The sequence below is a fragment of the Leuresthes tenuis genome, unplaced genomic scaffold, assembly GCF_036924035.1.
Source record: "Leuresthes tenuis unplaced genomic scaffold, fLeuTen1.0.hap1 SCAF_23, whole genome shotgun sequence".
NCBI classification, from domain to species: Eukaryota; Metazoa; Chordata; class Actinopteri; order Atheriniformes; family Atherinopsidae; genus Leuresthes; species Leuresthes tenuis.
The window spans coordinates 9,641,293-9,657,311 of record NW_027325377.1 but is presented as its reverse complement, the minus strand read 5'-3'; the positions used below and the strand labels follow the sequence as shown (position 1 = coordinate 9,657,311).

Sequence of the window (16,019 nt, the reverse complement as noted above, 5' to 3'; positions counted from 1 at the left end):
TTAAACCTGTGGGGTTTGGGGGTTATAAGCTTGTGCTTTACCTTCTGCTTCTGCATGATTAACCTTGTTACAATTTCAATTTGGATTCAGTGCCTTTCCCTTGTGTAAAAACATAAAGCTTGCTGGTAACCATGATGCTGCCATAACTAATAAGTATGCAAAGACAGTAAATAAATACCTTTGAGAGAACAGGTCTATCCTGTGACAGCTACTTTACAATTTCCTTAACTACCTACAAATTTCTTTGGGTGCCATGTTTGGTGTTTCTTATCCAGCTCGACAAGTCTGTTGTTTTTTTCTGCACCTAATTTATCCTCCAATAATAACACCAAACTGTAGCCGCTGCAATCCTTAAACATTAGAAGCATAATTCAAATTAAACAAGCCTGGATTTGATGTGTCTGTGAATTATTAAGCTTTACAATTGTAGACATATATTTGTTTGTCTTTCATTCTTCGAAAACAAGAAAGACAACATTAATATGCTATTCATAACCAGCAAGAAAAATGTGACTCTTTAGCTGTATCAGTTTATGTCCATAAAGCATTGATTAATGATTTATTAAATTTCTAGTGTGAAACATTTACCATGACCTATTGACTGAAATGTATTGTAATATTTATTGTTAGAAGAATAAGAATAGTGTTTTCTTTGCCGTAGAACAAGCATCCGCACCTTGTTTCCATATATGTGTCTGCCCAGTCCGTAATATTAGGCAGCAGTATCAGGAGACTACCCCCATGTATTTTAATGTATGGAAATTGCCTTTTTTTTCCCCAGTCCAGTTTTATGTAATATCTACATGAAATTGGCGTCACAGAATGACACCTATTATTCAAGGGGAGAGGTAAATCAAAAGAGTCAGCCTGGTAGTAATTTTTTGTTTAAAGCATTTGAACCACTATGCATGCACTACATTTGTTACACAGCCTCCCATACCAGTGTTGACAATATGACTGTGGAGTTTCACTTAATTGTGTTCAAAACCTAGTAATCAGTTTGACTGAAAAGCTAGTAGCAGCCTGTTTGCCTCTTAGCGTACTCGAGGCAAATACTGGAGTGAAAGAAAGGTTTCACACGTCTATTGGTGATAATGGAGACTCTCAGAAGAATGAAAGGACTTTTGGTTGTTTTGCATATGAACAGACATGTACGTGGAAACAAGGCGTTATGACCAAGAAGGCCTGGGGTCACCACACACCATATTAGTAAAGTGCCCCAGGAAGTACAAACAAGTAACCGGCTCTAGAGTAGGCCTTTTATGTTTATTGTGGCCCACCATAGGTGGAGGTGAAGGTATTCAGTTTGTTGTAATAGCAATTCATGTCACTAATCTAAGTTTTTCAAAATGAAGTTCTTCATTAAAGTATGTGTAACGTCAAAGAGATTACTGTAGGAGCTATAGGAGGAACCTTGCAAATAACAGAGGGTTGCACAGCAACAACCTGTTCTAAATACCCCCCTCTGCAGTGTCCTGCAGTTATAGTTAAAGTTAGTCATCTCACCAGTTATATTTGAGTCCAGTCTTATGAGAAATTGATAATGTTTCCAAAAGGTATTATTGTCTATAGTTGGTAATGATGACACTGCAACTTATAATCAGTTTGTTCTTTTCTGTTGGGCAGTATTCATGTGACCACATGTAACCCTCCTATCCAGCACCAAACAGCAAACATGTGGGCCAGAACAGCTTTGTGAGGTCATAATGTTCCTGTTTCTGGAGGTACGTGTTGCCCATAACTAGATGTACATGCAGAGATATGGATGCTCTCATAAGAACTGCCTTATCTGTTTCTGTCTTCCTTTCACAAAGACACTGAGCTGTGTGAGAGCCCGCAGCAGAGATATCTGTCTTTCTGTTGCTCTATGTCTGTCACTCAATGGTGTTGTGTCTCATCAAAGTGAACCCCCTCCTTATCATCACACCTGTACGTCCCAGGGTACAGACTACACACCAGAGAGCGACACTCATCACCTTTATAATGACAGGAGCTTCTCTTTTAATGCACTGTTCCCTTTCTCCATACTTCACTCTTTTCTTGCTGCCGAGTAACCCAATGAACTTGGGCTTAAAAACAAAAGATTAATTGATTCCTCAGTTGACAGTTTATGAATTTTGACAACCTGTGATCCCACCAGGTGATTTGGCAAGTGTTTGGATATAGATTAAACCTGATTCTGAGCACTGTACTGAGCACTTTCATAAACAAATTTTTATGCCCTCTTTTCTTATCACATTGAGATTGTAGCATCCATTCTTTGTCCCCACCAGAACCCCAAGGTCAAGGGCTTATCTGCAACAATACCCCTGTGGGGAAAAAGCCAACAATCCTTCCTCCCACTCAGGATAACATTTTTATTCAGAGTGAGTGCAGGGGCTCCCAGATGTGTCTGTTATGGATGTGTTTGTTTGTGTGTGAGACAGATGTTGAGTCAAAACAGTGTTGTACGACAATGTAGAACGTAATGATCAATTTTGAATAGTAAAACCAGAGAGATCAATCTTTGAATATGCTACCAAATATACTTGGATGGTCTACACGTGGGAAACACTGGTGTGTATGCATGACTTTGAGTTCAACATTAGAAGGCACATTTCTTCCTCAACACTGACATCAGTTTTTCCCAAATATACAAGAAAAAGACATGTTGGATTGGAACAACGTGAAACCGGATATCATAAATATCTATCTATCTATCTATCTATCTATCTATCTATCTATCTATCTATCTATCTATCTATCTATCTATCTATCTATCTATCTATCTATCTATCTATCTATCTATCTATCTATCTATCTATCTATCTATCTATCTATCTATCTATCTATCTATCTATCTATCTATCTATCTATCTATCTATCTATCTATCTCACTGCAGACAACATGAACCCAGGATTTTTCCTGAGAGAACAACGATGAATCTTAGGGACTATCAGAGACAGGGAAGAGCAAGAGACTGCTAATGAATTGTCCTACATTAGAATGAGGTCCCCAAGCAAAAGGATAGGTTTGCTTGACAGAGCTGTGCTTTTTTCCCCCTTCATCATCTGCCACCATGGTAACAGCACCTATTCCTCTTTTGTTTGGCAGTTGAAGATGGTGAATTGCAAGTGTGAAGAGAAAGACAGAGGGAAGAAAAATGGAAGGCAATGGAGACAGCAGGAGGGGAAATGAGCAGTCTCTTATTGGCAGGGAAAAGGGTTTCCCCTCTTTCATACTCACACCCCTCCCGTTCTCTGAACATGTTAAAATAAGATGTTTATTTTTGTTGTTGTTTTTGTGGTGTTTAGCACAGACAAATGGAAAAAACAAGAGTAGGCTTTACTGTCACTCACTCAACTAAAAGATGGGTTTCAATAAAATCTTGTTGGTGTTGATTGAGGATTAATTATTGACAGAGGACAGATGTGAGCAGGCAGCAATGACAGCAGATAACTGACTACTAACTAACTAAAAACACAGACGTGTTTTCAAATGACAGAATGATGTGCTGTTCCCCTTGTTCTCTCTGTCACTGTCTCCTCTGCTCGCGTACACACGCAACACACACACATATTTTCTCTCCCTTTCCTCATTATGTAGCTTGCTGTGACATGACAGCCAGCACACCCGGGGAACCCTTCTAAACCCATAGCTTTTGGCAAACAACCACATGCTGGGGCTAAAAATAGCCTATCAAAATTTTCCAGGCATGCTTATTTGAATAATTCATTGTCACTTTAAGTCAGTGAAGTCATCGATGGAGTAGACGAATACGCATCGGAACAGACTTTGTTGACTCATTTAAGCAGATTCAAAGGGTCATAAAAAAGTCTGATTACTCCATTTTCTGATTTTAATCAGTGGACAAGGTGAAATGTAACATTTTAAGGAATTAGTTTGCCTTTTTGTGAGAGCATTTGAACTTAAATGACCACTTGCAGGATGACAGTGTTTCTAAATTACTGTAAAGCACATATGACATATTACAGGAAAGTGCTTTGCAAACTTAGATTTTGTCAGACTGTAATGTTAACTTAATTTGAGACATTAGTCAGTCTTGATGTTGGGCCCAGAGTGTGTGCTAAACTCTGCAAGACTTCCTATATATTGAAAACTGCTCCCTAAATGCTTAATCTGGCTAAACAATTAAGAATGAAGGATAATTGACTTCCATCAAACACAGACAAAGCATGCATCTTTAGTGAAACAGAGCAACAAACCACTTATGAAAAGCTTTGAAGCCTGGTGGAATACAGGGGTAAATGGTCCACACTTGCATGGTGCATTTTAACCTCATCTAGGCTCAATAAAGCACTTCACAATGTGCTTCACATTCATTGATTCACACAAACATCAGACAACGCTTTTTATATATTTTCTTTCTTTTTAAGGATTGTTTTTGTGCTCTAATAGCTTTCATTTGAAAGTAGCTTGACAGGAAAGAGTTCAGAGAATGAGCGGAATGACCTGCAGCAAAATGCCACAGGCTGTGTCTGTTCATGGGGTGTCTGCTCAGCCAGTTGAGCTATCTGGTGCCTCAATGCTCTCGTAGTCTTGTTGACCACTCAAAAGCCACAAAATCATACAGTTTCCTTATCAGACACACTGAAAAAATGGTGAACACAATGTAGGGGTTCAGCATCTTGTCAAATGACACTTCAACACATGTACTGGGGAAGTCAGAAGTCAAACCAAAAAATATCATCCATCAACTGATGGATGATACTTTTTGTTAGGCTTTTAGCAGATATGGTCATGATTATAAACAAGACAAAATTGTACCTGTGCAGAAGGTTCTTGCAGAGAGCATATTAAGTCCACAATGTTCAAGCTGAAACAATTTACCAGCGGAGACTCAGGAAAATTGCTACATTCAAACTACTTTTCTCAGTCAGTAAAAATATAACAGTCTGAAAGACTTCTCTTCACTCTTCAACTGTCCCACTCTCAAAACTGTCCATCTTTTTCCATTCATTTATAATTCATTCTGTGTCTTCGTTAGACACAGTGAAATGAAGGGCAAGCTGTCACTGAAGAGTGCCCAGACTACCCCACAAACTGTCCTCTAGGCTCACCAACATCCAAGACAGCAGGATTAAGAAAATAGATCTTTTAAGGTTTTTGAGTTTTGATCTGTAAGTTTTGGCTTCTGCTATTTTGACATTGACCATTCCTTGATCTATCTCACCCATCTCTGTATGCTGCAGTATTGTGATACTATCACTAGTATTGTGATACTACAGCATCCTCCTTACCCTATGGAGATATTTGGCTTAAATCCAGTAGATGGAAATCCATATTATCAAAAGCAAGCTCATTTTTAGTAGGTAATGATGATAATGTTTCAAGCCATGATTTCTGGGTGGCATGATAGTGGATGTATTGGTGCCAGTGACGTTCACTATTTAACAGGAACTTGTCTCGTTGCAGTAATTTAGTTTATGTTATTCATATACGTTCAACAGTGAGGTTTATGTACAATTTATGTACTTTTTCATTAAATTAGACAAGCTTTTCACATTTTGGACTTCTCTTGCAAAAATATGGTTATATCCAGAGACATATCCGAAAGGACTGAGTTACAGCTCTTGCTCTATTGATTTAGAGAATATATTGACATGTGGATTTGGGAGCAGTCATGTTAGAATGCTTCTGCACATCCTAAGAATGTTCTTGGCAGCAGTATTGCATTTACATTTCCACTATTATTTGAGAGAAACTGTGAAAAAACAGTCACCACAATTGTCTTTGAATGAAATATTTCTTTGGTTGTTGTTCCTGTCAAAGTGGCTCCAAAAAAAGCCTGGTAAGAAAAAAAAAAAAGGACAGAAATTAAGATAGACAGTGGGCAGACAGCATGCGAGCTTATCGTAACATCACTCAAAAACCTACAACAAAAGCTGTTTTCAACCTCCTCAGTCAGACAAAAATATTCTCTTGAAGATCCCAGGGAGACTGGGATACTAAATATAACCAGCACGCCTCTCTTCTCAGTGCTCCTCTCTTTTATCTGTTCATCTGCCCATCAATATTTCAGCACTTTGCCAATGGCTCAGACAAATCATTGACTCATGAAAGCCAATGTTTTTGTGAGCGCGTCGACAGCATAGGTACATAAATATTAGCAGCGACAGTACGGATGAGTTCAGGGGTTCAGACCGAGTGCATACATAGTGCATCACCAGGATACAGGTCTGTTTTTGGTGGTTTGTTGTGTAGAGGTCTTAACTGGCAGAATGTACTGTAATAGAAGTAAAGTCAAACCCAAAACCACCAGTGATGAAATTATAGATAACGAAAAAAAAAACTGAAAAGATTTATACTTTTCCTTCTACATCTTGTACAAAATTTAAATACCTTTGTCTATGTGCTATGTAAGGAAAGTTAGCTTCAGCTTGGTTTCCTGCTGAAAAAGCTCTCGTATTACTTTTATAGATACAGCTGTCACACATCAACACAAACCTTGGATCAATGAACGCTGCAGACTTGCATCACATTTTTCACGCATAAAGAAAATTTTGTTTAAAAGTAACATTTCGGATACAATAAATGTTTTGTGACCAAAATCACTGCATAAACTGAGGTCTGAGTAAAGCCCATTCAGAGGTATATATGGCAACAAAACATGCATATTCCAAAATAATTGCTTGGGGCACCGAGCAGTTCAATTGATCAAGCAGGCGCCCTTTGTACAGACACTGAAACTCCTTGACACCCCTCTCTCTCTGTCCCCTTATTTCCTGTCAAGCAACTGCCAAAGAAAAGTGCCAAGAAAATCCTTAGTTTCAAAAAAAGAAAATGATTGCTTATAAAAACTGAGAATTATGTTGCAATGAATTGAGAATATAAACAGTCCCACTTTTATTTTTAACATATGTTGTCTAGTCGGGATTTCATTCGGGCACCAGTGCTTCAGCAGAAAGAGCAGACATCTTTCATCAGTGCATTAATGGTTCAATCCCCAGTTTGTCCATGTGTCAATGTGTCTTTGGGCACGGCCCACATGACAAAGTATCAGCAATAGTTGAATCAGTTGTATGACCATGTGAATGGGAAAATGAGAGACATGTAAAGCCCTACATACTGTAGTTAGTCCCTATGTGTGTACCTATGTGTGTGCTCTGACCATAGTTAGTGGATTAAAACCACTGTGATAGAAAGCTGAGGGCCATTGCCAACACAAGCCTCATTTTATACATGTTCGAAAATAAAATTCATTCATTCATTCATTTTTTTTACCTTGCAGTTTTACAAACCTTCACCAGAGATAGATGAGATCAATGGATACACTGCTGCATCATATCAAAGATGAAAACAAGTAGGCTGCATCTTTGGCAGGCCATGCCCACCGTGAGACTGCAAGATGCACAGTTTAACAGTGCTGGTACCTAAATCCAGAGCTGGAAGGTGACCACATTAAAACAAACTCAGCTCTTTGCACCATTATTACGTAGGTAATTTGTATTGCTCTGAAAGCTGTCATTATCCTAATTTAATTTAATTTATATAGCACCAAATCAGAACCCTCTTCATCTTCTTAAGATTTTAAAACCTCATTTCAAATGATTGGCAATTGTTTTAATCATTCCCATTAAACTAAGTGGTTAATAACACATTTTTCTTTCTTTATTATTTTTGCTCAGACTGTAAAGTTGTGTAAATATGTGCCAAACCCATTAAAATAGGAAAATAAAGAGAAAAGAGCAGGTTAGAGATAAATACATTAATAAGTAAGTGTCTAAATTTATTTTAACAGCCAATAAGAGATAACTATATATTTGTTTAGGAATACTGGAAAATTATCTGATTGTTTTACAAAAGTCAGATCTTATTTGAAAAAAATACTTACAACAACTTGAACAATCCTAATCTACCTATTCTACCACATCCACTCATTCAAAATGTATGGAAAAAGTGTGTCCAAACTTTTGCCTGGTACTGTAAATACGTTTAAATTCCTTGAAATATTAGACATTTAGCTTTGAACTGTAACAAAATATGATGTTTGTGTATACACCTCTTTCATCCTTTCTTGGCTGAACATCACAATTGCAACTCATTCCATGTCCCTACCACAACCCCAGTCCCCAACAAGAATATTCCTTACACACAAATTATAACTGATCCCAATTGTCCAAAAAATATCATAACATACTCCTATTCCCTAGTAACCACACTAACTGCCCGTATTCCCAGCACAAGATTTAATCCTCTGATTCCATTACATTAAAATCTTACTTCCAAATCCTCAGAGACTAAATGTAACATTAATCACATTTCAAAGGTTGGTCTCAAAGTCCTGACATAGGGGAGGATGAGAGAGACAAGGCTCGAATGGAAGACAAGTAACCTCATCTGACTTAACAGCCTTGATATTTCAGTGTCTCTCTATGTGTTTGATTCAGTGTGGCACATGGTGCTCGGGGTCTGGTTGTGTCTTGGGCTGATGAATCCCAGCTTGACAACAGGACTGTTTTGTGGGACAAGGTGAAGGAAGGCAGAGGTGAGGTAAGTGAGGTAGTTCTTGGTGAAATTTTGTGAAACAGATTGGTTTCATTATTTGAGATTTATCTAGTTTGTCTGACTCTCTTTCTGCTTCTGTCAGAGAAGCAGACTTGCATAGGTTCCAGAGGCATTGTTCTTTGCATAAAATTGCATCCCTTACTACTTCAGCGTGTAAAAGTAAAACAAAAGTTGCACTGACAGATTATAACAAATGTCTTATGGGAAAACAACAAGTACATCTTAAAATACAAATCCTTCAAACTACAAAACCTAATGCTTTGTAGTTCACAGTTTTGTTTTTTAATTCGGACAACCCGCAGCGGTGTGGATGAAATATTTTTCAGAACACCACAAACTGAATGCCACAAACTGATGTAGTTGCTTGGTTCTGTCAGAGATTGTCACTTTTTTTGTTTGCAAACTTTTGTCCTCCCCCGCTGCCCATTCAATAGCTGCGATAGTAAGGAGAAGCTGTTGTCGTTCTCAAGAACAAGCCCAGGAGGGGGGTTAATACATTTTAATTAGACCTTGTGAAATTGTGTTAACTTCTTAAAAAAGGGCATAATACATCTCATAATACATCTGTTTTTCAAGAAACTTGACATTTTGCAAGTAATTTGAGACTTTATTATAAATTTGTATTCATTGACTTAAGACTTGATTTTCTTTGTTGACACCTTTAGTTGACCTCACTTCTATCAGAATTGTTTAAACAAATTTGAGACATTTTTGAGACAAATCACATTTATATTTTTTAGCCTAATATTGCCATGGCATTAAGACCTAAAAATTTGATCTTACTTTGACTTAAGACTTGACTTTCCTTAGCTGATTAAAGAATAGATCTTGTCTTGACTGAATTGACACGTTTAACTGATTGAGATGGCTTTGTTTCAAATAGCTTGACCAATAGCCTCAGTTGGCCAGTGAGACCTGACTTGAACAAGGCTCACTTGTTTGGACCGACATCAGTCTTGACCTTGCCTTAGCGGGAACTGACTAAAGATTAATTAATTAGACATTAAATCTCAATATGACCAATTTGGGAGTTGTTGCATCTATTTTGGGACTTAACTTGAAACTTAACTTTATCAGCTTTAGACTTGAACTTATATCAACTGATGTAAGGTATCAACTGATGTATAAACTGAATTATTATTAACTCATGTCCGTTTATTTGAAGCTTGACTTCAGCTTCTCTTCTGGCTGTAGACTTGGCTAAAGCCAGGCACATGGTCTGTGCAATTGTGTCTACAAAGTCCCAATCATGGTCCTATTCATTCCAACGCATTGGCATGTCAACTGTACTCTGTGAAGGTGTGAATGATGGTAAATGTTCTGCAAAGTCTATTCTCCAAACAAGTGTCACATATGATTCTTCTGCTCCGTCTCCGTTTTTTTTTTTTCATGAATGGAGATGCACTCAGTTGCAGATTGTTGGGCTTCACATGGTTGGCAGTGAGAATGACAAAATTTCGGTCACACGAGTGAAATTTATATCACACGAGCAAACCTGAAAGCCACAGAGTGCTTATAAACCTTTCTATGCAAAAACTGGTAACCTAAGAACCAGTTTTACCACAAGAATCTTAATAGATTAAGGCAAGCAAACATTCTTATGGCCACAAACCCTGTGATATCTAATATTTTCAAAGATCTTTGAGTATCTGTCATTTAACACCACTAGTTTCTGGAAAACAGCACACAGAGTACCACAGTAAAGTATTAAAGCTTGCTAAAACACAGATTGTGTTTGTCTTTATACAACACTCTAAAAACATAATGTGACTATATCTGGGCTTCCTTCTGTTGTGTTTGAAAGCCTGAATACATCAATACATTATTGTCATTTGAAATAAACAAACAGGCAATTATATAGAGAGCAGGAATAAAGCAAAGAAACAATCCTTGTCAAACTGCTACACATACTCCTACTGTGGGACCGAGGCCACACAAAAGTACTCACACACACGGACACATAGACGATAATAGGTCCAACACACACAAATAGCTGGGATGAGTTATTTCCCCTGAACACAATATAGGTTGCACCACACTACTAGAATTCTAAATCCAAACTAAACTACAGATAAAAATTATCCCAGTTTGCTGTCTTTTAAGTCAGTGGGGGAGAGTATATTGTTCACGAAGCTGTGATAAATAAACCATAGGGTGTGATGTCTCACAAGGTCAAATCTGATGGCTCTGCAGTGGGAAAGCAGTTTCTTTATGAATGCCATGAATTTAGGTGAAATTAAGCTCAAAGGAATAAACTTTTACTCTACAGGAAATATGAAACTCATACATTAACCCAAAATTAAGAAATAAACAAAAGACAAGAATCATAGTTCTCACCAACTCTACTGATCTTGTAAATAATTCCTGATTCATGCAATAAATTCCATCACTACTTGCATTACTTACTATTAATTTGTTTTAGTACAAAACAGATTGTCTTCACCTGGTTGTGTTTGTTGTTAGGTTTTTGTAAAATAATCTAGATTTTTTGTTTTAAAGATGCAGCAACACTGGCCATTTTCAGGGAACATGGATGATGAGATAACAGTTGTTAAAAGCAGTGAAATTCAAGATGATATTGATATTGATATTCATGTAAACATTCCTCTTGCTACAAAACAAAAATATACGTTATTGCAATCACACAGAGACAAGATATAAACAAGATATAAATATATAAATATAAAAAGATATAAAGATATAATGGCAAAAAGGTAACTGCGACATATATATATATATATATATATATATATATATATATATATATATATATATATATATTTCAATGTATAAAAATATATGACATTGCCAAATGCTTTTACATAGCAAAAAGAATGGAAAAAGAAAATAACTGTTAGCAGTGTGTAGGGTGCATACCGGGAAATCAGTCTGAGATGCATTTGGGGGAAAAGCCTCATTTTTGAAAGTGATAAGATTTTAAAATCAGTATAAAATTCAACAGGAAGCTAGTGTGGGAGACAAGCACATGAGCGATGTGCCTGGGACTGTAGTCCTGCCTTACCTGCAGTGTTTTCAACTAAACAGGGACAGTGGATGGAGCATTGACTGATACCATGGGGAATAAAGTAGTCAAAGCAAGAGCAGATGAAAACAACATCATTTTTTGTAAGTCAGTAGAGTTAAGAAATTACCTGATTTTAAATGGAAGACGCAACGTTAAACAGCTTGATTGACTAGAACATCAAAACTGAAGTCATAGTCTGATATCACTCAGATTCCAGCAGCCTGGTTGATATTTGATAGTCTGGTCTGTACAGGTCTGTAGTCGTTGAGATAAATAGACTGCATTTATTTAGTACTTTTTTAGTCTAGTTGACAGCACATTGACAAATTTATATTAACCCATCAACACAAGCGCTCTCATACAATTTTGGGTTCAATGTCTTGCCAAAGAACATTTCAAGGAGGATGGAGGTTGGAGGCAGAGGCAGAGAAGATGTCAATGTGTCCTGATGTGGAGGGAAATGTAATGGAGGCCTATCCATGATTGATGGGTCGGATGTGAAGTCTTGTTCTGAACATATTGAAAAGCAGGTTTAGTTTATAGCCTCTGTCCAGAATTTGGGATGGCTTTATTTCAGGAGAAAGAGTGATCATCTGCTTCTCGGTAAATTGGTGGTTCAATCACTGGATATCCCCATACCGCATGTTAAAGTGTCCTTGAGCAATACACTGAGCCCCACATTCTGTCCATTGATGTGTGAATGTGTATGACAAAAAAAAAAAGCACTGTGTTGCCTGTAAGACTGTATAGACAAAGAAGTGCTGTATGAGTGAGTGCGTGTGAATGGGTGAATGTGACTTGTAGTGTAATAACGCTTTGAGTGGTCAACTCGATTAGAAAAGCGCTTTGTAAATTCAGTCCATTTACCAATTACATCAACCAGTCTGATCTCCATCTCCTGAATCTGACCACAATTCCCTCACAGCGTTAATCTGTAGTTTGTTTTTCAGCTTTTGTCCTCTACACTTCCTTGCTCTATCTTCTTTTAAACACTTCTCTATAACTCCCTTTCTCCTTCCCTAAATGCTTGTGAACGTATGCCTTCCTTGGTAATCCTGTGCCTCCAATGCACATCTGTAACCATGTTGCATCAGTGCAACAAGACTGGCTTGATGAGTTTTTTCTGTTTGGCAGCTGATCGGCCCCTTGAAGGGAGGAAACTGACATGCATCATCCAACTGCTCCCATTAATTTCCATTCTCTTGATCTCACACTGGGTTTGATCATTTACCATGGATCAGTGGAAATTCACACTTGAAGTGATTCTGAGCACAGTTCAGATGCATGGACAAAGATCCAGTTGCATGTCTTTTCCAGTTATTTCAAAATAATTACACGGTCCTCTTCAGCACCTGTTTCTTCTGACAAGCATAAATTATGAAGCATGTTTTCACAGGATGAGACACATGGTTCGAGACTGCTATCATAACTTTTTTCAAAACAATCCCGAAATATTATAAAGAAATTCATGTGAACTTCTGCTTCATGAGAATTCAAACATTGAAACGGCAGATGTGTCATCCATTTCATAACAAAAGGCTTGAGGCATCTACTGTAAATCATAAATTAAGTCTGATGAACTGAAATTAATTATGTTGAACAGTGAATCTCTCATCCTGCTAGACAAACTCATCACACTGCGTTGGCCTTATTCATTCCCATAGCAGATCAGCATTATTCAACATCTTCACGGCCGTGGTGTTCACTGAGAGACGAGGAAGAGAAAGCCACTGTTGCTATGGCAATGAGGAACGTGTAAGTGGTGGCTGAGACAGAATTCTGTGACAAAAGACAAGGCCAGATGAGACAAAGCCTGTATTGATTGGCCCTAAGCTGAGTGCTGATGTGTTTTGACAAAATGACGATCTCAAGCCAACATTCAGAAACTCGTACCTGAGGCTCCCTGCTCTCATTATGCCATCCAAAGTACTTAGAGCAGCAAACGTTTAGACATTTAGACACTGAATACACAGTGACATGACAGTTTATGCCAAAATAAAAGTCAGACAAAATAGAAATCAACCACTGCAGTCCACTGGCACTGCCTTTATGGTGGACCTGTGGAAGCTTCTTGTCTATTTTCTGTTGGTTTTGTAAAAATTCTATTATTCAAGACTTCTGTAATCACTGTGGTCCTGATTATATACATTCTCAGCAACAGTATGTGAAATATCAGTCAAGGTCTAAATTTGGAGGAAGCATCAACAAAACATTAACACATTAGCAAAACATTAGCAGTCTGAACATTAATTCAGACTGCAAGCAGAAGACTGAACAAACACTGATTCTGTTTGATGTTGGCATTCTTTCTTTCGAGAACGACTACATTGACAGCACACACATGTATTTTTGTAACTATTCTGTGATGAAAAATTCAGCTGTATCCTTGTGATTAAACTTGAACTATTCAGTAACGTTAAAACTGGGCCAGTTTGTTAACAGAGCTTTTTTTCTATGTGGGCCATCTGCATTAAGGACCTTTAGCCCTCATACATAGTGCCCGTTTCTAAAGCAGTTAAGCTCCCTGGCGCCCTGGATTTTTTTTTTTATTATTACTCAAATATTTCCATTAAGTTTTTCTGATTTATTTAATTCACCACACTGCCATGTTAATACTGGGATCAGTTACATTCACAGGAATTTTTTATCTGAAAGAATACATTATTTTTGTACCTGCCTGTTAGTGAGATCAATTATTTAAGTTACTTATTTAGCCAATAAATGAATTCATGTAATTAATGGTAACCACCTATTATCAAGTCTGATATCAATGCTTCCAGTCTCAGAGAAAAAAGTATTCAGATAGACTAGAACAGATGTCATCGCTAGAAATAATTCCATTGGCAAATTAGTTCATACCCTTGCTATCTGAGATTCTTTAAAATAGCTCATTGATTCCACACAGCTGCCATGTCTGTGTGTGGATTTATGTCTGCTCCAAAAAAGCGAAAATAAAAATCTCCCTAAAAAGCGTCTTCTATAAAGCAGTCTGGTGAAACCACTCAGCATGACATCAGTTCTCATCTAGCTTCTCTAGGTATCTGTCCCCAACTGAACAGCAGGGAGTCCTCTGCTCAAGTCTAATTGCAGGCACAGCTGGCTTGTGTGTAGATCCTCCTCGCCTACATCAGGCCATTTGAAATCGCAGGTCATAAATTGCTATTATACTCTGTGAGATAGACAGCCACAGGCAAACTGTAAATGGGTACAATGGCTTGCCATATAGAGCTGTCCAGCCAGTGATATATCCCCATAGGATTGACTGTTGACCCAGTAATACAGACTGGCAATAAAGTGTTGCTATGGCCTTGAATTTCTATATCGATGCCCTTGGGAATATACTTTCCTGAAAAACTTCTAATGTTTGAGTGCGAGTTGATTGGTTTATTCCCCAACCTACAAAACACTGTTAAAAAAATACAGCTAATAATCATAATAAAAGAGGAATTAGTTTTTTTAATCCCACATAAACTAATTGGTCCTGATATTACGAACCCGATCTCACACCACAAGGAGTAAAGAAAGGCTTTGTTTTCTTTAGAATATAGAGACGCAGCTTCTGTGCCACTATATGACAATGTCGACTCTCAAGGTCTTGCAAGTTCATAACATGTACATTCAGCATCTTGCACCATGTTATGCTGTCCAGGTTCGACATCTCACTATGTGTTGATGTAAACATCCAATACTGGTAATTTTGCCAAAAATTTTTACGAGGAGGTACTAATGGGTGTATGGAGGCATTGGCCCCCAAATTCTGTGGAATGCAGCCGAGACTGTTTATGTTTATGTATTTAGCAGACGCTTTTATCCAAAGCGACTTACAAATGAAGATATAACAAGCTATATAAAAAGCTAACAATAAACTACATAGAAGGAACCCACTAGTCCGACTCTGTCAGAGGTGACAGAGTAGAGATAGGGTGCAGGCATAGAAGGAAGTGCAGAAAGATAAAGTGCAAAGATAGAGGGGGGTAGGTAAGTACAAGGTAAGTGCTAGGATAGGAGATGCTCTCTGAAGAGACTGAAACCTATGCTACACGTTTTCCACAGTTATTTCCCTTTTCTACATCCTTCTCCCTATCGAATGGTAAAGGTTAGACATTAGAAAGTAATGGTAATGAGTGTCAGAGTTGCTTTTGCAGGCTATTCGGTAAGCAAAGCAAAGTCCAGCCTCTTTACGGTGCATGTTGGACTCAGCTATGGCTGCCCCTTGTCACCAATCCTGTTAGTGGTGTTCATGATCTCAAAGGCATAGTCAGGGAGAGACGAATGTCTGGTTTGGAAGCCGCAGGGTTGCATCTCTGCTCTTTGTTGATGATGTTGTCCTGTTGACTTCTTCAAGCCAGGATCTTCTAGGATGAGAATCAGCCCCTCCAAGTCTGAGGCCATGGCTCAACCAGTTGGATATGGGTCCTTGCTTCAAGTGGGGGAGTTGAGTGTTGGAAAGTTGGAGCAAGCTTTGTCAGCCTTAATATGGACGTT

The 16,019-nt window shown here is 38.0% G+C and overlaps 1 protein-coding gene across 4 annotated transcripts in view; it reads right to left on the bottom strand.

The window, feature by feature from the left end:
* The window catches only part of kcnc2 (potassium voltage-gated channel, Shaw-related subfamily, member 2), an 84,503-nt gene that overhangs the window by 23,008 nt on the left and 45,476 nt on the right, over positions 1 to 16,019 (bottom strand). The gene's annotated exons all lie outside the window — the stretch shown is intronic.